Genomic DNA, 22,932 nt, shown 5'->3' with positions numbered 1-22,932 from the left:
GAAGCAATGTCAGCTTCTCTGGAATGACATCAATTTCCACAAAGCCAAGAGCCCTATCTGTGATCTCAACCTAGGCAACTGCAGGGAAGGATATGTTTCCTTTTAAGTTGTTGGCGTGTTTCACTGGGCTGTGGGGCAGGAAGGAGCTGTCACAGTTAATGAAATGTGAGCATTTCTGGTGTTGGCGTTTTATGATGACTGTGGGAAAATTCTGTGCACTCAATCCTTCTGCATCTTATAGAAACCAAAGGGAAGACTTCCTGGAAACAGTAGTCACAAATCACCGAAGAATATTCTCAGAAGAGCATTAGCTAGGGTTCTTAATGTGATGCTACCAAAGAAAAAGGGGAAAAGTGGCCAATCTAGGAAAAGAAACACAGAAGAAAGTTGCTCTTTGATTTTAAATAGGTAACAGGATGACTTGTTTAAATTTAGCTTAGTTAAGTTTTGGCAAGAAAGTAGAATTGATTAGTGATGTTTGGTTTGATTCTTGCTGTTTCATTTTACCCATAACTGTAGCCAGCCCCACCCCTTTTATGAAAGATATACTGTATTTGCTTTGTATCTACCCACCTCCCCCCTTCTAAGTACCTCAGATCGGGGAATCATTTTAAGTGACACAAGACACTCTCATGACTTTTAAAGGAAAATCTCAAAACATCCTTCTTACATATTGTCTGAAAGATGAAATTTGTCAGGGGTTTTGTTTTTTAAACAATTACTCCTATGCTTGTGCATGTAAAAGGAGAAAAATGTTCACCGTGTTTTCTTCTTGCTTTTGTATTATTTAGCTATTTAATCCATTTTAATACATATTTCAAATAAGAGTCTAACTTAAATACTGGGACTTCCCCGGTGATCCAGTGGTTATGATTTGATGCTTTCACTGCTGTGGGCCCAGGTTCAGTCCCTGTTTGGGGGACTAAGATCCCACAAGCTGTGAGATACAGGCAAAAAAAAAAAAAAGGCAAAATATGTTTTCTTTACCATCACTTTCCCTTTTTGTTCTAAAGTGCACGTGTGAGCACTTCAGAGCCACTACTTTTGTCCTTAGGAGGATTTTTTTTTCATTGAGTGTATTTTTATTGGAGGATGGTTGCTTTACAATGTTGTGTTAGTTTCTTCTGCTTAGGAGACTGTTTTGATATCCTGTCAGGACCATCAGAAATGCCAAGTGTGGCGGAGATGCCAGGGGTACACGTTAGGCAAATAGAAAAAGGCAGTGGGCCTCAGGCATGGCCCTGAAGCTGCTCGAGAAGCTCTCTGGAGCTGACACAGTCATTGGAAGATAAATTCCTTTACATAAGCAAGCAGATTCTGCTTAGAGATCCTTCAACATAGTGCAGATTCAGTCCTGTACAAGCTCTAATGTTTCTATGAAACAGCTCCGCTGTGCGCTTTTGAAGTGTGATTTTGTTCCGGTAAAATGGGCCAGCTGCTCACTTCTGTAGTGTCCTTTTCCCCTGGAGGTTGATCCTGGGGCCCACTTGTCAGAGGGCAGCACACTTCAGTGATATGTCAATGAATGGTTCACTGAATTCTGAAATGAGCAAAACTGGTTTGGGTTTTCTCTTGGTGACAACCTCTACCTGACCCAGTCACAAAACCAGCCCCACAGCAGAACAGAAGTGTTGTTTGGGCTGAAAACATTGATGTTTTGAGCTTCATGAATCATAGGGTAGTCTGTAACCTCCTTTATTTTGAGCACCCTGAAGTCCACCGCCACATTTGCTGTAGTTTAACAGTAGCAGTCATAGAGTTGATAAAGAAGTCTGCTCACCATCATTTGAAATTATGTTTTGGGTCATGTGATGCCTGCCTCGCATCTTTAAGAAGCCTAGTAGTCAGATGACTAGTCAGTTCAGTCGCTCAGTCGTGTCTGACTCTTTGCGACCCCATGGACTGCAGCACACCAAGCTTCCCTGTCCATCACCAACTCCCAGAGCTTACTCAAACTCATGTCCATCTCGTCGGTGACGCCATCCACCCATCTCATCCTCTGTCGTCCTCTTCTCCTCCCACCTTCAATCTTTCCCAGCATCAGGATCTTTCCCAATGAGTCAGTTCTTCGCATCACGTGGCCATAGTATTGGAGTTTCAGCTTCAGCATCAGTCCTTCCAATGGATACACAGGACTGATTTCCTTTAGGATGGACTGGTTTGATCTCCTTGCAGTCCAAGGGACTCTCAAGAGTCTGGTTGAATCTGATCCCTTGCCATCTCTCACATCACATTTTCCTTTCTGCTTCTGGAGAAGGGATATTCACCTTTGTCTGTACTTTGGGCTTCTTACCTCACAGAGTTGTAGTGGGGTATATAATATATGCCACACAGTCAGCTCATGCCTGGAAACAGTGAGGACTTAGTAGGGCTTAGTTTTTTCCTTCCCCCACCCCCACTTCACCTCTGGAATCAGGGTAACAGGTTTGAGTCCTGGCCCCCCTCCCACCTTGGGGTCACTCACTAACCCTTTCTGAGTTTTTGACAACTTCTCTGACGCTGTCTCTCCCTACTCAGAAGTAGTCAGTGATTCTCTTTTCCCGGGTCAAAACCAGACTAATCCACCCTGTCCGGGGCCCACAGCAGTAGGTCTTCAGGTTCGTTTGTTCCCTGGCCTCCTCCAGGAGATCTTCCAAGCCTAGGGATTGAACCCAGGTCTCTCGCAATGCAGGTGGATTCTTTTAGCGTCTGAGCCACTGGGGAAGCCCTTTTCCATCTCATCTCACCTTTAATCTTTCGTGTCACTGCCAAATGGGTCCTCGTGCTATTTTCCATCTTTCTTCCCACTCCTGGCTGCTTTTCCTGGCTCATGTGTTCCCCGTGTGTGAAGTGCCCACCTGGCCCCCATATTCAAGTCCGCTCCTTTCAACTCCGTCTCAAATGCTGCTTCCTCCGTTCTTAGCACGTGTCTCCATCTTGGACCTATTGTCTTTTTTTTTTTAACATGTTACACATCAATTATCTCAGCTTTTAAATAATGCAGGGATTGCCAGTTCATTGCTTTACTCTTTTTTAAATGGGAACAAAGTTCATTTGCTTGGTGATAGGGCTGAAACCAGTGTCCCTTGTCTGTAACCCAGGGATGCAGAGCGTAGGGAAGGGGCTGAGCATTTGACACCATGAATTAAAAGAAAAAAAAAGTTTGAATGAATACATCTTATTTTTCAAAAATGGAACAGAACTTAGTTACTATCTCCTTTTCATTTAATCCATTTATTTATGCAACCAATTAAGTGGTCTAAGCACTATTTCAGAAACTGGGATGAAAGCAGTGATGGGCTAGACAAGGTCTCTGCCCTCCCTTGCCTGCATTGCAGTGGGTGAAGCCAGAGAGTAAATGAGCACGGCATTGCCTGTGATGTGATGGAAGGGCAAGGTGGGGAACCCCCTTCGATGGTGTGGGCAGGAAGGGCCTCTTGGAGGCAGTAGGTGACACCGGTGAGAGGTGGGTGAGCTGAAGGAGGCAGTGGGGGAGATCTGAGGCCAGGCTGCTCCAGGCACCAGGGCCCTGAGACCAGAAGGAGCCCACTGAGAAATGGAAGGAGGGGGAAGCTCGTGGGGCAGGAGGGTGTGGAGCAAGGAGCCAGGAGTCCAAGATGAGTCTGGAGGAAGAGGTGACAGCCAGGCTGTGAAGAAGAATGGGTTCTGTTTTCGATGCAGTTGGTGCCACAGGAGGGTTTTAAGTAGGGGAGTAACAGGATGGATCTGTGACAGGCTGAGCTAGGAATTTAGTGACATTAGCCGTTACCATGCTGTTCCCCTGCAAGCTGGAGCTTGGTGACCCAAGAAAAGTCTCTTTGACAGCCAGCTTCTGTGAAAGCCACTCTGTGCTGAGTAACAATAGCCCCAGACGATCCTTTAATTTCTTTGTGCTTTTGTTTGCTTGGTGTGTTGTAAAGGCATCATGATACACATGGCCGAGAAACTGGAGGAAGTGGGATGGTGGTGGAACCCGGCAGTACGCCTTTGGAGAGAGTGGGCTGGCTCTGGAAAGCCCACTGGGATGGGGTTTGCAGCTTTCTCGTGGGCACGCATAGCCATCTTGTCACTTGAGCACCCTCCCTGTGGGGTCTCTGAAGGCCCGGGTCTTAGCCCTCAGCTCCTGTCTCAGGGCTGCTGCTCTTGGATGTCAGCCACCCTCATGACAGGAGACCTCCGTCTAGAGCACCGATCCCCGCTCTGGGCAGCCGGAAGGAGAACACCATCTGGTTTGCACATGAAAGCTGCTGCACAATGAGTCGGGATATTCTTCCCTCATATTCTCTGTTGGTATATTCTCAGTTTTTGTTGAGAACGCAGCCGCTTCCTGGCTTCCCCCATCACGACTCCTGTCAAAGACAGCGTTTCTCTTTCCCCAGACTCGAACACCTGGAAGGATCTGTGGTCCTTTCCTTTGGAGAATTTTAGGGTAGAAGAGCCTTGATGACTGTGCCCCACATTACAATACTTTTCAGTTCTTAGATGATTTCTCAGATCCACTCTCGCTTCCTTCCTACCCCTACCACTTCTGAGGAAAAACTTTGCAGAATTATTCATCTTCATGGCTGTGCTATATCGAGTTGTAATTTAAAAAATCTAGATTAAAAAAGAAACTCTTTATCCTCCAAGAGTTGAAATGCATAATTCACTTCCCACCATACATAGCCTTTATCAATATAGATTTTCCAGTGAATACATGTATCCTTTAAAGAAGTTGAAAAGAGCCCCTGGTGAATTAATTGAAAAAATCTGCAACATCGCCACATAATTTTAAGTGCACAAAGCTCTGGGTCAAGGATGCTGCTGAGCAGGATGGACTGTAAGATCTATGGTCCACACCAGTGAAGGCAGAGTATTTATTCAACAGGACATTTGGTAAGCGGTGGTGGTGGTGTTTTTTGTTGCTGGTTTTTTTTTTTTTTTTTAACTCTTTTCCTGATTCCTGGGGATTGTTCTGACTTGTCAGATTTCTGCACTGGATAGAAGCCAGAAACTTGCTTTCCTTTCCAATAAAAGTATCAGATTCCTTCTCCCCTCTATTTATTTTAATTTTACTTATTTTTTAATTGGTGGAAAATTGCTTTACAATTTTATGTTGGTTTCTACCATACAACATTGGAAATCAGTCATAATTATATATATATATATATATATATATATACACACACACGCACACACACACCTTCCCTCCAGAGTCTCCCTCGCCTCCCCCATCCCACCCCTCTAAGTCATCACAGAGTGCCAGGCTGGGTTCCCTGTGTTATTTAGCAACTTTCCACTACCTATTTCACACATGGTAGTGTATATACGGTCAGTGCTACTTTCTCAATTCGTCCCACCCTCACCTTCCTCTGCTGTGTCCACAGGTCGGTTCTCCACTAGGTTCTTCAGTATCATTCTTCTAGATTCCATATGTATTTGTTCATATGTGATACTTGTTTTTCTTGTTCTGCTTAGCTTCTGCTGGGAATGACACATAAAGGGAGGGGCATGTGGAATGCGTTCTGGTGAGCTAGGCGGCAGTGCTGTCCAGCAGGTGTCTGGGAGGAGCCGCTCGCCTGAGCCCAGTGGCAGGCACAGCAGAGTCCCCATCAGAGCGGTGGTGGTGGGATTTGTCAACAGTGCCTGACTGCCCAGCCCCAAGCCTGGCTTCCAGACCCTCTCTCAGAGGTTGTGCAAGCTGCTGATCCTTCCTTACAAAGTTCCTTTCCTGTTAAAACTAACTAGAGTGGGTTCTGTTATTTGTGGTGAAATATCTGCTGTAGTTACTTAGCAAGTGATGTTTGGGATGTCTTGCTCAGCAGGGGGAGTCCGTGATCTTCACTTGGCTTTGCCCGCCAGCTTCTTCGATTCCACGCACCAGAATTGAGCAAAATTGCAGCTATTTTTGCATAACAGAAGCAGCCTGTGGAATGGAGAGGGCAGTGGGTCAGATACTGAAGGCTGTGGCTCTCGTCTGCTTTACCATTCTCTGGCTGCAGTGATTCTGTGCAAGTCACATCTCCCCTTGGGGCCTTAGTTTTCTTATTTGTAAAATGAGAAAATAATATACCAAATGAACTCTAAGGTCCCTTCCAATATCAGCAGCCTCTGAGCAGCTTTGGTGTTTTTATTATTACAGAGCTGCTTCTGTTGTCCTGACCTGCACTATTTAATACAGTAGCTACTAGCCACTTGTGGCTATTTAAGTGTAAATGGTTTAAAACCCAACAAAATTACAAATCTAGTTCCTTAGCTGCACTGGCCACATTTTAAGTGCTCCATAGCCACATGTAGCTACTGGCTGTCATCTTGGACAAGGCAGATAATAGAACATTTCCATCATCGTAGACATTTTCTTGATGAAACACTGGTCTACATGATAATGACATTTGTCTACTTCCGTTGTAGAGATGCTGGCCATTCTGTTGTATTTCTTCCCGTTTGCTTGAACAATCAACATCCATCTTACTAGCCATTCACGATTCTTTCCATGGGTGTGCACGCGTGCTCAGTTGTGTCTGACTCTTTGCCACCCTGTGGGTTGCAAGCCACCAGCCCTCTGTCCCTGGGAATCTCCAGGCAAGAATACTGGGGTGGGTTGCCATTGCCTTCATTCAGATTGCCCCAGATAGAATTCCTTATCTACTCTTCCCCTATCCCAACCCCACACTTTGTCCCATCCCTATTCTCCCCGTCGTCTTAAAGAGTGGCTCCTCACCCATGTTAACTAAGACAGAAACCTTGGGGTTGGGTTGGAAAGGCTCTTCATCATACCCCCATATCCCCCATTTTGGTCCCTAAATTCCATCAGTTCCTCCTGTTAAATATTAACTGACCATGCCTTGTTGTTCCCATTCATATTGTATGCACTGTGATTGAGCCTCTCCTCGTCTACTTCCCTTCTACTGTGAACCTCATCTTTGCTTTCTTCCTCATTCCAGCCTGTCCCCTCAGCCCACCCCCAAAAGAACTGAATCAAAGTACAGTTTACAGAAAACCCAGAAAAAGGCAGTTTTAATCAGCCATTCTCCTCCCTCCACAGCCATATGTTCAGCTGCCTTTTCCAGACTTAACCATTAGCCTCATGAGCAGCTGTGTTAAACTTCTTTCTGTTCCCTGAACGAGACTCGCTCATTCATTGTCTTCTTGGTATGTGTGTTTGCTTCCTTCTGCCTGTATAGAACTTCTCAGCACCCAGTCTGGAGGTCACCTCTTTTGCAAAGTCCTTGATGACTCCCTGGAGAAGTTAGGTGCTCCCCATGGGGGTGCTCTGCATCTCAAAGGTCATGGTCGGTGGCTTGGGGCTCAGACTGGCATCAGGCTGCCTGAGTTCGAATGCCGGTTGTGTCACTATTGACTCTGACAAATTTGACATCTCTGTGCTTGACTTTCTTCATTGATGTAATGACTGTTCATAATGCCTAATTCATGGGCCTCTATGAAGATTAAGTGACCTAATATGTTTAAAGTGCTTAAAATGGCACTCAGCCTAGAGTAAGCATTTAATAATTGTTCATTGTTGTCCCCATCACTGGACTTCCCTTGACTCCTTCATGTACCGGGATGATAGCAGACTGAATGGTGAGTGATCACACCATTGTAGTTATTTGGGTCATGAAGATCTTTTTGTACAGTTCTTCTGTGTATTCTTGCCACTCTTGTTAATCTCTTCTACTTCTGTTAGGTCCATACCATTTCTGTCTTTATTGTGCCCATCGTTGCATGAAATATCCCCTTTATCTCTAATTTTCTTGAAGAGATCTCTAGTCTTTCCCATTCTATTGTTTTCCTCTATTTCTTTACATTGACTACTGAGGAAGGTTTTCTTATCTCTCCTTGCTATTCTCTGGAATTCTGCATTCAGACACGTATATCTTTCCTTTGCCTTTCACTTCTCTTCTTTTCTCAGTTATTTGTAAGGCCTTCTCGGATGACCATTTTGCCTTTTTGCGTTTCTTTTTCTTGAGGATGATCACTGCCTCCTGTACAATGTTATGAACCTCTGTCCATAGTTCTTGAAGCACTCTATTAAACGTAATTCCTTGAATTTTTTTTTGTCACTTCCACTGTATAATGATAAGGAATTTGATTTAGGTCATACCTGAATGGTCCAGTGGTTTTCCATATTTTATTCAATTTAAGTCTGAATTTTGAAATAAGTAGTTCATGATGTGAGCCATGGTCAGCTCCTGGTTTTGTTTTTGCTGACTCTCTAGAGCTTCTCCGTCTTTGGCTGCAAACAATATAATCAATGTGACTTCAGTATTGACCATCTTTTGACTTCCTACTTTTGCATTCCAGTCCCTTGTGATGAAAAGGACATCTCTTTTGGGTGTTAGTTCTGGAAGGTCTTGTAGGTTATCATAGAACCCTTCAACTTCAGCTTCTTTGGCATTAGTGCTTGGGGCAAAGACTTGGATTATTGTGATGCTGAATGATTTGCCTTGGAAACGAACAGAGATCATTCTGTCATTTTTGAGATTGCACCCAAGTTCTGCATTTTAGACTCTCTGGTTGACTACAAGGGCTATTCCATTTCTTGTAAGGGATTCTTGCCCAAAGTAGAAGATACAATGGTCATCTGAATTAAATTCACTCATTCCTGTCTATTTTAATTCACTGATTCCTAAAATGTAGATGTTCACTCTTGCCATCTCCTGTTTGACCACTTCCAATTTATCTTGATTTATGGACCTAACATTCCGGGTTCCTATGAAATAATGCTCTTTACAGCCTCAGACTTTAGTTTCACCACAAGACAGTCACAATTGGGCATTGTTTCTGCTTTGTCTCAGCTTCTTCATTCTTTTTATTTTTTTCTTTTTATTTATTTTTTAATTGAAGGATAATTGCTTTACAGAATTATGTTGTTTTCTCTCAAACCTCAACCAGATTCAGCCATAGGTATCCACGTATCCCCTCCCTTTTGAACTTCCTCCCATCTCCCTCCCCATCTCACCCCTCTAGGTTGATACAGAGCCCCTGTTTGAGTGTTTTAGCCACACTGCAATTTCCCGTTGGCTATCTATTTTGCATATGGTAATATAAGTGTCCATGTTACTCTCTCCATACATCTCCCCCTCTCCTCCCCTCCCCCCATGTCCATAAGTCTATTCTCTATGTCTGTTTCTCCATTGCTGCCCTGTAAGTAAATTCTTCAGTACCATTTTTCTAGATTCTGTGTATATGCATTAGCATACGATATTTATCTTTCTCTTTCTGACTTACTTCACTCTGTATAATAGGTTCTAGGTTCATCCACCCATTAGAACTGACTCAAAGGCACTCCTTTTTATGGCTGAGTGATATTCCATTGTGTATATGTACCACAACTTCTTTATCCATTCATCTGTCGATGGGCATCTAGGTTGTTTCCGTGTTCTATTGTAAATAGTGCTGCAGTGAACAATGGGATACTTGTGTCTTTTTAAATTTTGGCTTCCTCGGTATATGCCTAAGAGTGGGATTGCTGGGTCATATGGTGGTTTTATTCCTAGTTTTTTAAGGAATCTCCATAGCGTCTTCCATAGTGACTGTATCAATTTACATTCCCACCGACAGTGCAAGAGTGTTCCCTTTTCTGCACACCCTCTCCATCATTTATTGTTTGTAGACTTTTTGATGATGGCCATTCTGACCGGTGTGAGGTGATCTCTTGTCATAGTATTGATTTGCATTTCTCTCATAATGAGCAATATTGAGCATCTTTTCATATGTTTGTTAGCCATCTGTATGTCTTCTTTGGAGAAATGTCTGTTTAGGTCTCTTTCCCACTTTTTGATTGGGTTGTTTGTTTTTCTGGTATTGAGTTGTATGAGCTGCTTATATATTTTGGAAATTAATCCTTTGTCAGTTGTCTCATTTGCTATTATTTTCTCCCACTCTGAGGGCTATCTTTTCACCTTGCCTATAGTTTCCTTTGCTGTGCAGAAACTTTTAAGTTTAATCAGGTCCCACTTGTTTACTGTTGTTTTTATTTCTGTTACTCTAGAAGGTGGGTCATAGAGGATCTTGCTTTGATTTATGTCATCGAGTGTTCTGCCTATGTTTTCCTCTAATAGTTTTTTGGTTTCTGGTCTTGCATTTAGGTCTTTAATCCATTTTGACTTTATCTTTGTGTATGGTGTTAGGAAGTGTTCTAATTGCATTCTGTTACATGTAGCTGTCCAGTTTTCCCAGCACCAGTTATTGAAGAGGCTGTCTTTGCCCCATTGTACATTCTTGCCTCTTTTGTCAAAAGAAGGTACCCATACGTGCATGGGTTTATTTCTGGGATTTCTGTCTTGTTTCATTGGTCTGTGTTTCTGTTTTTGTGCCAGTACCATACTGTCTTGATGACTGCAGCTTTGTAGTATAATCTGAAATCAGGAAGGTTGATTCCTCCAGCTCCATTCTTCTTTTTTAAGACTGCTTTGGCTATTCAGTGTCTTTTATATTTCCATATGAGTTGTTAAATTTTTTTCTCCTATTTCTGTGAAAAATGTCATTGGTAATTTGATAGGGATCATGTTGAATATGTAGATTGCATTTGGTAGTATAATCGTTTTCACAATATTGATTCTTCCTATCCAGGAACATGGAATATCTCTCCATCTGTTTATATCTTATAAATTTTATAAAAATCTTATAACAGTGTCTTATAATTTTCTGTGTACAGTTCTTTTGTCTCCTCAGGTAAGTTTATTCCTAGATAATTTATTCTTTCTGTTGCAATGGTGAATGGGACTTATTCCTTAATTTCTCTTTCTGATTTTTCATTGCTAGTGTATAGAAATACAAGTGATTTCTGTGTATTGATTTGTATCCTGCAACTTTGCTAAATTCACTGATTAGCTCTAGTAATTTTCTGATACTATCTTTAGGATTTTCTGTGTACACGATCATGTCATCTGCAAACAGAGCTTTACTTCTTTTCTGATCTGGATTCCTTTTATTTCTTTTTCTTCATTGATTGCAGTAGCTAGGACTTCCAGAACTATCTTGAATAATAGTGGGGAAAGTGGGCACCCTTGTCTTGTTCCTGATCTTAGGGGGAATGCTTTCAGTTTTTCACCATTGAGAATAATGTTTGCTGTAGGCTTATCATATATGGCCTTTACTATGTTGAGGTAGGTTCCTTCTATGCCAATTTTTTGAAGAGGTTTAATCATAAACGGGTACTGAATTTTGTCAAAGGCTTTTTCTGCATCTATTGAGATTATCATATGGTTTTTATCTTTCAGTTTGTTAATATGGTGTATCACCTTGATTGATTTGCATATATTGAAGAATCTTTGCATCCCTGGAATAAACCCAACTTGATCATGGTGTATGAACTTTTTGATGTGTTGCTGAATTCTGTTTGCTAAAATTTTGTTGAGGATTTTTACATCTATGTTTATCAATGATATTGGCTTGTAGATTTTTTGTGTGTGTGTTGTCTTTGTCTGTTTTTGGTATCAGGTTGATGGTGGTCTCATAGAATGTGTTTGGAAGTGTGTTCCTTCCTCTGCAATATTTTGAAAGAGTTTTAGAAGGCCAGGCATTAGCTCTTCTCCAAATGTTTGATAGAATTCTCCTGTGAGGCCATCTGGTCCTGGGCTTTTGTTTTTTGGGGAGATTTTTTTATCACAGTTTCAATTTCAGTGCTTGTAATTGGTTTGTTCATAATTTCTATTTCTTCCTGGTTCAGTCTTGGAAGACTGAACTTTTCTAAGAATCTGTCCGTTTCTTCCAGGTTATCCATTTTATTGACATATAGTTGTTCATAATCTCTCTTTTTTAAAAATTTTTCTACAGATAGTTTTTGCCATTTATTTTAAATCTCTTCATTGTGAGCTATAGCAGTCATAGAGAAAAGTATATAGAACATAATACACAATTTAATTTTTCTGCAAAGTAAATGCATCAGGTCAAGAAGTAAAACACTGCTATCCCAGCCCACCCCCAATCCCTCCTATATATCCCTTCTCCGCTGCAGTTCCCCCTTTCAAAGATCGTCTCTGTCCTGACGTTTATGGTCAGTCACGTCTTTGTTTTCCTTTAAAATTTGACTGTATAAATAGACATCCATGGACAATATTGTTTGAGTTTTTTATGTCAGAGTCTTTAAGTGTGTAGAAGTGGATCCATCAGCATGTGTTCTTTGTGTCTGGCTGCTTTTATCAACACTGTGTGTGTGAGGTTCCTGCACATTGTTGCACACAGCTGTAGTTAATTTTCACTCTAGTCAGTATTTGGGCAATCAACAGGTGTTTACACATCCACCTAGCTTGTTACCTGTTTAGGGATTTGATTATTACATCAGCTCTGAGCATTCTCACCTGTGTCTCTCTGTATTCAAGTTCACACATTTAAGTAGGCTGGATACCTTGGAGTAGAATGACCAAGTCATAGGTTATGTTCCTTTAACTTTACTGGATGATGATAAGTCATAATCTCTTATAATCCTTTGTATTTCTGCATTGTCTGTTGTAATCTTTTTTCATTTCTAATTTTATTGATTTGATTCTTCACTCTTTTTTTCTTTATTAGTCTGGCCAAAGGTTTGTCAATTTTGTTTAACTTCTCAAAGAACCAACTTTTAGTTTTATTAATCTTTACTAACTGCTGTTTCTTTCATTTCTTTTTATTTCTGCTCAGATCTTTATGATTTCTTTCATTCTATTAATTTTAGGTTTTTTTTTTTTTTTTTTTTTGGTCTTCTTTTTCCAGTTGTTTTAGGTATAAAGTTATATTGCCTATTCGATGTTTTTCTTGTTTCTTGAGGTAGGATTGTATTGCTATAAACTTCCCTTTTAGAATTGCTTTTGCTGCATCCCTTAGGTTTTGAGTTGTCATGTTTTCATTGTCATTTCAGCCTCTTCATTCTTTCTGGGGCTATTTCTCCACTCTTCTCTAGTAGCATATTGGGAACCTACTGACCTGGTGGGTTCAGTTTTCAGTGTCATATATTTTTGCTTTTTGGTACTGTTCTTGGGGTTCTCACTGAACCCTATGGTCGACACTGAAAACAGATTGATTATATTCTTTGCAGCCAAAGATGGAGAAGTTCTATACAGTTAGCAAAAACAAGACTGGGAGCTGACTGTGGCTCAGATCATGAACTCCTTATTGCCAAATTCAGACTGAAATTGAAGAAAGTGGAAAAAACCACTACACCATTCAGGTATGACCTAGATCAAATCCCTTATGAGTATACAGTAGAAGTAAGAAATAGATTTAAGGGACTAGATCTGACAGAGTGCCTGATGAACTATGGATGGAGGTTTGTGACATTGTACAGGAGACAGGAATCAAGACCATCCCCAAGAAAAAGAAATGCAAAAAAGCAAAATGGCTATCTGAGGAGGCCTTACAAATAGCTGTGAAAAGAAGAGAAGCCAAAAGCAAAGGAGATAAAGGAAGGATATACCCATTTGAATGCAGAGTTCCAAAGAATAGCAAGGAGAGATAAGGAAGCCTTTCTCAGTGATCAAGGAAAAGAAATAGAGGAAAACAACAGAATGGGAAAGACTAGAGATCTCTTCAAGAAAATCAGAGATACCAAAGGAACATTTCATGCAAAGATGGGCTCGATAAAGGACAGAAATGGTATGGACCTAACAGAAGCAGATGGTATTAAGAAGAGGTGGCAATAGTACACAGAAGAACTGTACAAAAAAAATCTTCATGACAAAGATAATCACAATGGTGTGATCATTCACCTAGAGCCAGACATGCTAGAATGTGAAGTCAAGTGGGCCTTAGGAAGCATCATTACGAACAAAGCTAGTGGAGGTGATGGAATTCCAGTTGAGTTATTTCAAATCCTGAAAGATGATGCTGTGAAAGTGCTGCATTCAATATGTACTCAAATTTGGAAAACTCATCAGTGGCCACAGGACTGGAAAAGGTCAGTTTTCATTCCAATCCCAAAGAAAGGCAATGCCAAAGAAAGTTCAAACTACTGCACAATTGCACTCATCTCACAGGGTAGTAAACTAATGCTCAAAATTCTCCAAGCCAGGCTTCAGCAATACGTGAACCATGAACTTCCAGATGTTCAAGCTAGTTTTAGAAAAGACAGAGGAACCAGAGATCAAATTGCCAACATCCACTGGATCATCGAAAAAGCAAGAGAGTTCCAGAAAAACATCTATTTCTGCTTTATTGACTACACCAAAGTCTTTGACTGTGTGGATCACAATAAACTGTGGAAAATTCTGAAAGAGATGGGAATACCAGACCACATGACCTGCCTCTTGAGAAACCTGTGTGCAGGTCAGGAAGTAACAGTTAGAACTAGACATGGAACAACTGACTGGATCCAAATAGGAAAAGGAGTACATTAAGTCTGTATACTGTCACCCTGCTTATTTAACTTATATGCAGAGTACATCATGAGAAACGCTGGACTGGAGGAAGCACAAGCTGTATCAAGATTGCCGGGAGAAATATCAATAACCTCACATATGCAGATAACACCACCCTTATGGCAGAAAGTGAAGAAGAACTAAAGAGCCTCTTATGAAAGTGAAAGAGGAGAGTGAAAAAGTTGGCTTAAAGCTCAACATTCAGAAAACTAAAATCATGGCATCTGGTCCCGTCACTTCATGGCAAATAGATGGGAAACAGTGGAAACAGTGTCAGACTTTATTCTTCTGGGCTCCATAATCACTGCAGATAGTGATTGCAGCCATGAAATAAAAAGACACTTACTCCTTGGAAGGAAAGTTATGGCCAACCTAGATAGCATATTCAAAAGCAGAGACATTACTTTGCCAACAAAGGTCCGTCTAGTCAAGGCTATGATTTTTCCAGTGGTCATGCATGGATGTGAGAGTTGGACTATTAAGAAAGCTGAGCACCAAAGAATGGATGCTTTTGAACTGTGGTGTTGGAGAAGACTCTTGAGAGTCCCTTGGACTGCAAGGAGATCCAACCAGTCCATCCTAAAGGAGATCAGTCCTGGGTATTCATTGGAAGGACTGATGTTGAAGCTGAAACTCCAGTAGTTTGGCCACCTGATGCGAAGAGCTGACTTATTGGAAAAGACCCTGATGGTTGAAAAGATTGAGGGCAGGAGGAGAAGGGGACGACAGGGGATGAGATGGTTGGATGGCATCACCGACTCGATGGACATGGGTTTGGGTAGACTCAGGGAGTTGGTGATGGACAGGGAGGCCTGGCGTGCTGCGATTCATGAGGTCGCAAAGAGTTGGACACGACTGAGCAACAGAACTGAACTGATGGGGTTCTCAGCAAGAATGCTGAAATGGTTTGCCATACCCCTCTCCAATGCACCACATTTTGTCAGAACTCTCCACCATGACCCGTCTGTCTCGGATGGCCCTACACGGCATGGCTCATAGTTTCATTGAGTTAGACAAGATTGTGATCCATGTGATCAGTTTGATTAGTTTTCTCTGATTGTGGCTTTCATTCTATCTGCTCTCTGGTGGATGAGGATAAGAGGCTTGTTCAAGCTTCCTGATGGGAGGGACTGACTATTCCGAAAACCGGGTCTTGTTCTGGTTGTCAAGGCCATGCTCAATAAGTCTTTAGTCCATTTTCTGTTGATGGGTGGGGCTTTGTTCCCTTCCTGTAGTTCAGCCTGAGGCCAAACTGTGGGAGGGGTAATGGTGGTAATGGGGACCCCTTCAAAAAGACTTATGCTAGCCTCCCAGGACTGTTGTAGTCAGTGCCTCTGACCCCATGGCAGGCCACTGTTGACCCTTGCCTCTGCCAGAGATTCCCAAGCACAGACAGGCCAGTCTGAATCAGTCTCTTGTGGGGTCACTGGTCCTTTCTCCTGGGTCCTGGTGCACACAAGATTTTGTTGCGCCCTCCAAGAGTCTCTGTTTCCCTAGCCCTGTGGAAGTTCTGTGATTAAATCCCACTGGCCTGCAAAGTCAGTTCCCTGAGGGTTCCCAGTCCCTTTGCCATATCCCTTCGTTGGTAAATCTGTTGTGGGGCCTGAACTTTTCACAGCAGTGCAAGCACTTCTTTGGTATAATTGTTCTTCAGTTTGTGGGTTGTCTGCTAGGTGGCTCTACGGGGCTAATGGTGACCTCCTCCAACAAGACTTAACACCACACGCCGTGCCTCCCAGGACTGCTATAGCTAGAGCCCCTGTCCACGTGCAGGCCACCGCAGACCCATGCCTCCACAAAAGTGAACTGAAGTGAAGTCGCTCAGTCGTGTCCTGCTCTTTACGACCCTGTGGACTGTAGCCCACCAGGCTCCTCCGTCCATAGGATTCTCCCAGGTGAGAACACTGGAGTGGGTTGCCATTTCCTTCTCCAGGGGAGCTTCCCGACCCAGGGATCGAACCCAGGTCTCCCGCATTGCAAGCAGATGCTTTAGCCTCTGAGCCACCAGGGAAGCCCAATGCCTCCACAGGAGACCCTCAAACACTCAATGGCAGATCTGGCTCAGTCTCTTTTGGGTTTCCTGGGTCCTGGTGCACACAGGTTTTGTTTGTGTCCTCCCGGTGTCTCTGGCGGGTATGAGGTTTGATTTTAAACGTGATTGCACCCCTCCTACTGCCTTTTGCAGCTTCTCCTTTGCCCTTGGTCATGGGGTATCTTTTTTTTGGTGGATTCCGACATTCTCCTGTCAGTGGTTGTTCAGTAGCTAGTTGCAATTTTGGTGTTCTCGCGAGAGAAGATGAGCGCACATCTTTATACTCCACTGTCTTGGATTCCGGATTCCTGGGAAAGTATGGCTGTAGTTAAGAATTACTTATGCATGTTACCCTAGCACGTCTGAAATCCTCACTTAGACAGTGGAATTGATGTATTGAAGGGAGAAGACCTTCGGTAGAAAAATGCATAGTGTATCCTATTAATTAATATACTAGAATGGGAGGGTACTTTATCATTGATAAGTCAATAACAGTATAATGTCAACATTTAAGATGACTACTCTTGTATTAATCAGAGAAGATTCATTTGCAATCAGAAAACCTCTACCCAAATGAGAAAGATGGGTGATCGTACCATCAGTGAACTAGGAGTTTGGCATACCCTGCAGTCTGTAGGAATGAGGATGTGCTGATGTACCAGGGAGTAGGTATGAAGCTTCAAGTCAGTGTAGTTAGTGATTTTCTTCTCCAGCTTTTGTTTTGGGGGATTGTTAAAATCCTGGTGTGCTTGTGGGCATATGTTACTCATTTGAACATTAACAGTTAATAAGTGCCATCTTGGAACCTCAGGATGGTTCCAAATGTTAGTTGCTATATAAGATCAAGGTCTGTTGCAGTGAGGATGATTTCTTCTGTTAAGTTGGTGGACATCACACAGAACATCAAAGCAAGAACAGCTATGAGGAAGGGGGTTGACCTGCTGTGAGGGAGGGACATGGTCTGGCACCGCCTAGTTCCAAAAGATCAATGTTTTCCAAGAGTTGTTAAAAAATTTTTTTTTTTTTTGCTTCCTGAGTGTAGTGGACATATGCTTCATACTCTGGCTGTTCAGTACCTTTTGAATGTCTTCCTGGCTTTGCAAAATGCCTGTCCTTCTGAACTCTACTTCCTCAAAGTACAAGTCAGTAGTCACTTTCTCGGTCTCCTTGGCAGCTAGTGCCAGAATGTATCCCAGGCTCTGTATCTCAGATGCATTAGAAGGATACCTTTGGAAGTGAGTCAGGAGAGGCGTCCCATGGAAGTATTTCTGGCGAGGGTGGCAGTGGCATCTGCAGTAGGGTCTGCCGGAACCGTCTGGTGGATCAGTCATCTCCCAGCCTGAGTCCCTGGCCCACCAGATACCTGATGGGCCAGGACCTAATGCCCTGTAAGAAATCTCTATTCTGCCTCAGTTAGCTAGAGTGGATTCTGTTGTTTACAACTAAAAACTCTGAATGGTGTATCAGACTCTTAAGCATGAACAGACCAGGCTGTAACCAGTTCTGTTCTCACAGCAACTCCCCATGCTGATGAGGGACCATGAGAATCTCAAGGTAATTGGATAAAGTTTCATCCTCTTGATTGTGCTGCCAATTCAAGGCGTTTCTGCTGTAATGTGAGGCATACAAACGTGAAAAATATGGTTACATGAAATGGCACACAAAAAGGATAATAGGATTTATGGAAAAATAGAGTTGGATAGGTCACCTCAAATATATGAAACGCCGTCTAGAACACTAAGAAAAACCATAACAATCCTAACAAGACTAGCAGCTCAATTGGAAAGCCACACTGAATTGCTAGGCAACAAATATTCTAGGAAGTATAAGCGTTTGCCTTAAAAGGTGAGGGTACATGGATAGAAGGGGGGATGCAGGCTGCTGAGCTCTGAAGATGAGGGTAGAGGGAGGTGGGGATAAGTACTTGGAGGCTTTACACAAATTTGAGTGGTGACAGAGAAGGCTGCCCCTGGATGCTTGTTTTGTGGTGGCCTTTTACACTGCGTCTTTGAGAACGGTGCGCTCCATGCGTCTGTAAGAGAACACGTGACCCCACTAGGCCAGTGGGAAAACAGAGCAGAACGGGTACCTGGCACAGTGAGGTAGTCGACTTTGTTTGTGAGCTTTGTTTTCAGAGGCTTTTATGTGTATTTTCATGCTAAGGGACTTCTCTGCTGATCCAGTGGTTAGGACTTCAAGCTCCCAATGCAGGGGGCCTAGGTTCAATCCCTGGTGAGGGAACTAGATCCCACAGGCCACAACGAAGAAAGATTCCATGTGCCGCAACTAAGACCAGGCACAGTCAAATAAACAAGTAAATACTAAACATATGCTAAGAACAAATACATGTCAGCTGATACAGTTTATGTTTTATCTGGACACTGTTCTCTTACTATCAATGACAGATATACTGTGGTATTTAGAGAAGTGTGCTGTAGTCGGTGAGTATACTTGAAAGTGTTCTCTAAACCTTAAAAGCTGGAGGACCCTTGGCCTGTAGATAAAGGGACTGTGGGAGAAAGGATTATTTAAAAGGAGGAACCCCAGGAGAAGTGTGGACTGTCTTATTGCTGAAGGCAAGAGCTGTGGCCTCGCATAGCAGTTAGAGACACAGGCTTTGGATAGACCACCTGGGTTTGAGTCCCTCTTCTCCCACATGCTGGGTCTGAGCCCTGCTTTGATCATCTGTAAAACGAAGATAATGAAGATTGTACCTTAGACTTGTTGGTGCATGCGAAGTCCCTGGGGCAGTCCCTTGAATGATGGCTGCTGTTGGCTTCTCACCCATCATCTACGTTATAGTTGGCTTCAAGGATAGGAAAGCTTGCATGAAAAACTTGCTGTCAGGGTCTAACCCATAATAGGCATTCCGTCCACATCTGTTGAATTTGAATCCAGTGAGAAAAATCCACAGAGACTGCAACCAGCACTGTTTCCTCCTACCAAGTCAGTGTGGAAACTCTTTTCTTGGCCAGGATGGGATGCTGTGTTGGGGGGACTGATCTGGGAGCACACGCTGGACTGGTGGTCTGTGAGTCCTGGGTGCCTGGGGATAACAGAAAACCCCAGGGAAGGTCAGACCTTCAGAGCAGAGCCTGAGTAGGAAGAACAATCCGCCACCAGCCTGGTTTCCATTGTGACCAGGCCGTTTCAATGAAAAGCGCTTTAGATGCTGGAAGCCCACAGCATCTGTTTCTAGTTGAAAGGTTATTTACAGACAGTATGTTTTTCACAGTGACATTTGTATGTGTTTATTAATACAGAGCCTATTGCAGTAAAACTCATTTTGGAAATGGAAATAGATAATTATTCTTGAAGCTTTTAATCATTTTTTAAGCAAAATAATGAACTGGAAAGCATTTAGCTGAGGAAGAGCATCTGATTACCCAGCCAGATTATTCAGTTGGGATGAGATGCAAATATATATTATCTCCTTCTGCTCTCTGCTCTCCTCTCTCCCGGGGCAGGGAGAGGGGAGGCTCCTCATTTTGTCTCTAGGTTCTGTGATATTTTTCAGTCACAACTGATGCTTCAGAGGCCCATGATTCTTGTCCTGGCTTCTCCATTCATCTCATGGCTTTGGGAAAGTCACTTTGTTTCTGGGCATCAGTTACTCATCTGTAAAATACCTCATGGTCTCTTCTAGCTCTGACCCTATGTCACTGTAGAAATCTGTGCCTTGGTGAAAGTGGAAAAACTCCTGTTAGCACTTGAGCCATCCAAGAACTCTGGTCTTTTTGAAGCCCCAGACTGGAGTAAAGATACTAGATTTTCTGTTTTATTCAGTGCCATGCACAGAGCTCCTACAACATGCAGAGTACGTTAAGACCAGTGAGGGGACAGAAGAATAAGCAACTGCTTAAATTTCCTGTGGTCTAGTTGGAGAGGAAAAACAAACGTTTATGACATAATCAGAAGGATTAAGGCAGCTAGAATTGCCAGGGCTCAAGCTTTCTCTGTTGTGAATGTGGAAGGAAGAGAGTCCTCGTGGGCAATCTAGGGCATGGCACAAATCCCTAAGGACAGTATTTACAACTGAACGATGGGACTTGCTTTCCTACTCTCTTTGCTGAGCCAAACCTAGACTGTCTCTTTCTTTCTTTTTTTTATTTTTTAATTGAAGCATGGTTGATTTACCCTGTTGTGTTAACTCTGCTGTACAGCAAGGTGACTCAGTTATACACATATTTTCAGTTATTTTTTAATATTCTTTTCCATTATGGTTTATCACAGGATCTTGAATATAGTTCCTTGTGCTATATGCTAGGACCTTGTTGTTTATCTTAGACTGTTTATTTTCTATAATTTTTTAAAATAAACTTGAGCGGATCTTCTTCCGTCCCTCTTTTTTCTCGAGAGTTTGAAAAGCCCATGGTACCTAGTGTGGCACATTGTTTAATGTAAATGTCCTGAATGGTGGAACCCGCCTCCGCACCCCGCCAATCCTCACCTCTGGGCCCCACTTTTGTTCACTGGCACCTGAACTTGAGCATGACCAGGGCATGAGATGCAGGTGAATGGCAAAGAGGGGCCTGGCCCTCTGATCACACTGCTGTTTGAGCAGTACAGATCCTGGCAGCTGCTTCTAAAGACGGCATTTCTGGTAATGATCACCTTCAGGGAAGTGGGTGTGGTTGGAACAGCTGTCTGCCTGGGAGCTGCCCTTTGGTTTATATCTGGAGATAGCTTTGCAACGTGTGAGTATGTTTGTAATCATATCTGGAATTGATAGACAGCCTGAAGCTTTCACATGCCCGGAGCTTCACTATCCTGTTTCTTGCTGGGGCAGCAACTTTCTTAACCACGTATATATCGTGGGCTCTTAGGAATGTTTTCAAGCCCAAAGAAATCCAGCTTGGCATCATTGCTTTAAATCAGGGGTATTTAAAGGGGTTCTGGAGTCCTGCCAGTGAAGCTCTTGGATAAAATGAGGTTTGGGGATTTTGATATTCCTGCCTTTCTCTAATTTAAAAAAAAAATAAGTTTGATAATTCAGTTTTGCTGAATTTCTGAGAAATCAACCTTGAGTCTAAGAAGGGAACAAAACACCCCAGTTTATTTTTTTGTAATTTTCAAAAATTTTGAAAAATTTTATTTTTAATTGAAAGATAATTGTCGATCGCTTCTCGGCCTTTTGGCTAAGATCAAGTGTAGTATCTGTTCTTATCAGTTTAATATCTGATACGTCCTCTATCCGAGGACTAAAAAAAAAAAAATAATAAAGAAAGATAATTGTCTTATGACATTGTGTTGATTTCTGCCATTCTGCAGCATAAATTGCCACAAGTGAATATCCCCTCCCCCTGGAACCTCCCTTCCATCCCACATCTCAAGGCCATCACAGGGCATCAGGCTGGGCTCCTGTGTTATACAGCAGTTTCCCATCAGCCGTCTATTCTACTCATGGCAGTGCATATATTTCAATGCTATTCTCTCAATTCATCCCACTCTCCTTTAAAGAAGCCCTAGTTTAAATGAGTCTGTGTTGGTACCTGGCAGGTGGGCATAGTGTCATGATGCAGAAGCCTAATGTCCCTCCGGGAGATGGGATTGAGTCAACAGTCGCAGGAAGCAGGCAGGGGTGGAAACTGTTGCTGCCTGCCAACCCCGAAGACCCTGGGGGGCACTCGAGAGTGTCAGACTGTGGTTCACGTGGAAGAGCATCTTTGCACACCTGCTGGCTGCCCAGCGCTGGGCCGACTGCACCTTGATCTGCCGACTGCCCTCCTGGGCGCTGCTTTTGCTGCTGCTGGGCTGGTGCCTGTGGGCCCACAGTGGCATCCGATTCCTTCCTGGCCCCTCCGACCCACACAGAGCCTGATGAATTTTCTTTTTAAATGTCACATTGTGTCACTGCATTAGTGCCCTCGAGGATGTGTGTGCTCCTATTTTCACGTGGTTACCTGAGGTCATGGGGTAATGATTGTTCACACCACAGGGAATAGAGATTTATACATCATTATCATAAGGTCTTGTATTTCATTTATTTTTTATTTTGCTGCATGCTCTTTTTATTAAAAAATCTTCCACCTCACCCCTCCCCACAAGTCTTCTCTTCCCTGGGCATGCAAGTAATAATAGAATTCCTAGAGAAAGCCCAGATATACAGGGTCGGGTTTTCTGATCACATCAGTGCTAAGACAGAACTTTATCCCCCATGTCTGACTTTATGACTATCAACAAGGACTGTCTAGTTTGGGGTGATCTTTACTTTCTATGCACACACTTCCATACAAGTAGGAGGCACTTGTATCCTTTTGGAAGTCATTTTGGTAGAGGCTTGGCTTTGCATCCAAATTTCCATCACTAGTCTCCCTGATCAGGCTTCTGCTTTCTGTAGGATTACCCAGCTCTGTTGAGGTGTCAGGGAGTTGCAGAGCGGCCTCCCTGGGATAGAACCAATGGGCAGATGGCATCCTAGCCCTGATGAGGGCTGTAGCTCTGCATGGAGCATTGGGTTACAGGACTTGGTCTCAGATGCCAGCATCTTTGCAGCCTGGCCATGTGGACATGCCTGTGTAATGATCTCCTCATCTGTCGAGGGAAGACAGTATCCAAATTGCAGGGTTTGGGGAGTTTGGGTTAGGTGATCTATGCTGAAGAACT

At 42.9% G+C, this 22,932-nt stretch overlaps 1 protein-coding gene and 1 pseudogene across 8 annotated transcripts in view; both read left to right on the top strand.

The window, feature by feature from the left end:
• HHAT (hedgehog acyltransferase) overlaps positions 1-22,932 on the top strand; it is a 376,524-nt gene that overhangs the window by 178,440 nt on the left and 175,152 nt on the right. The gene's annotated exons all lie outside the window — the stretch shown is intronic.
• LOC112441911 (uncharacterized) lies at positions 21,445-21,623 on the top strand (annotated as a pseudogene).

This window comes from Bos taurus, chromosome 16 (assembly GCF_002263795.3).
Source record: "Bos taurus isolate L1 Dominette 01449 registration number 42190680 breed Hereford chromosome 16, ARS-UCD2.0, whole genome shotgun sequence".
Lineage (NCBI taxonomy): Eukaryota > Metazoa > Chordata > Mammalia > Artiodactyla > Bovidae > Bos > Bos taurus.
Note: the sequence above shows the minus strand (reverse complement) of the source record. Positions and strands in the feature narration are given on the sequence as shown.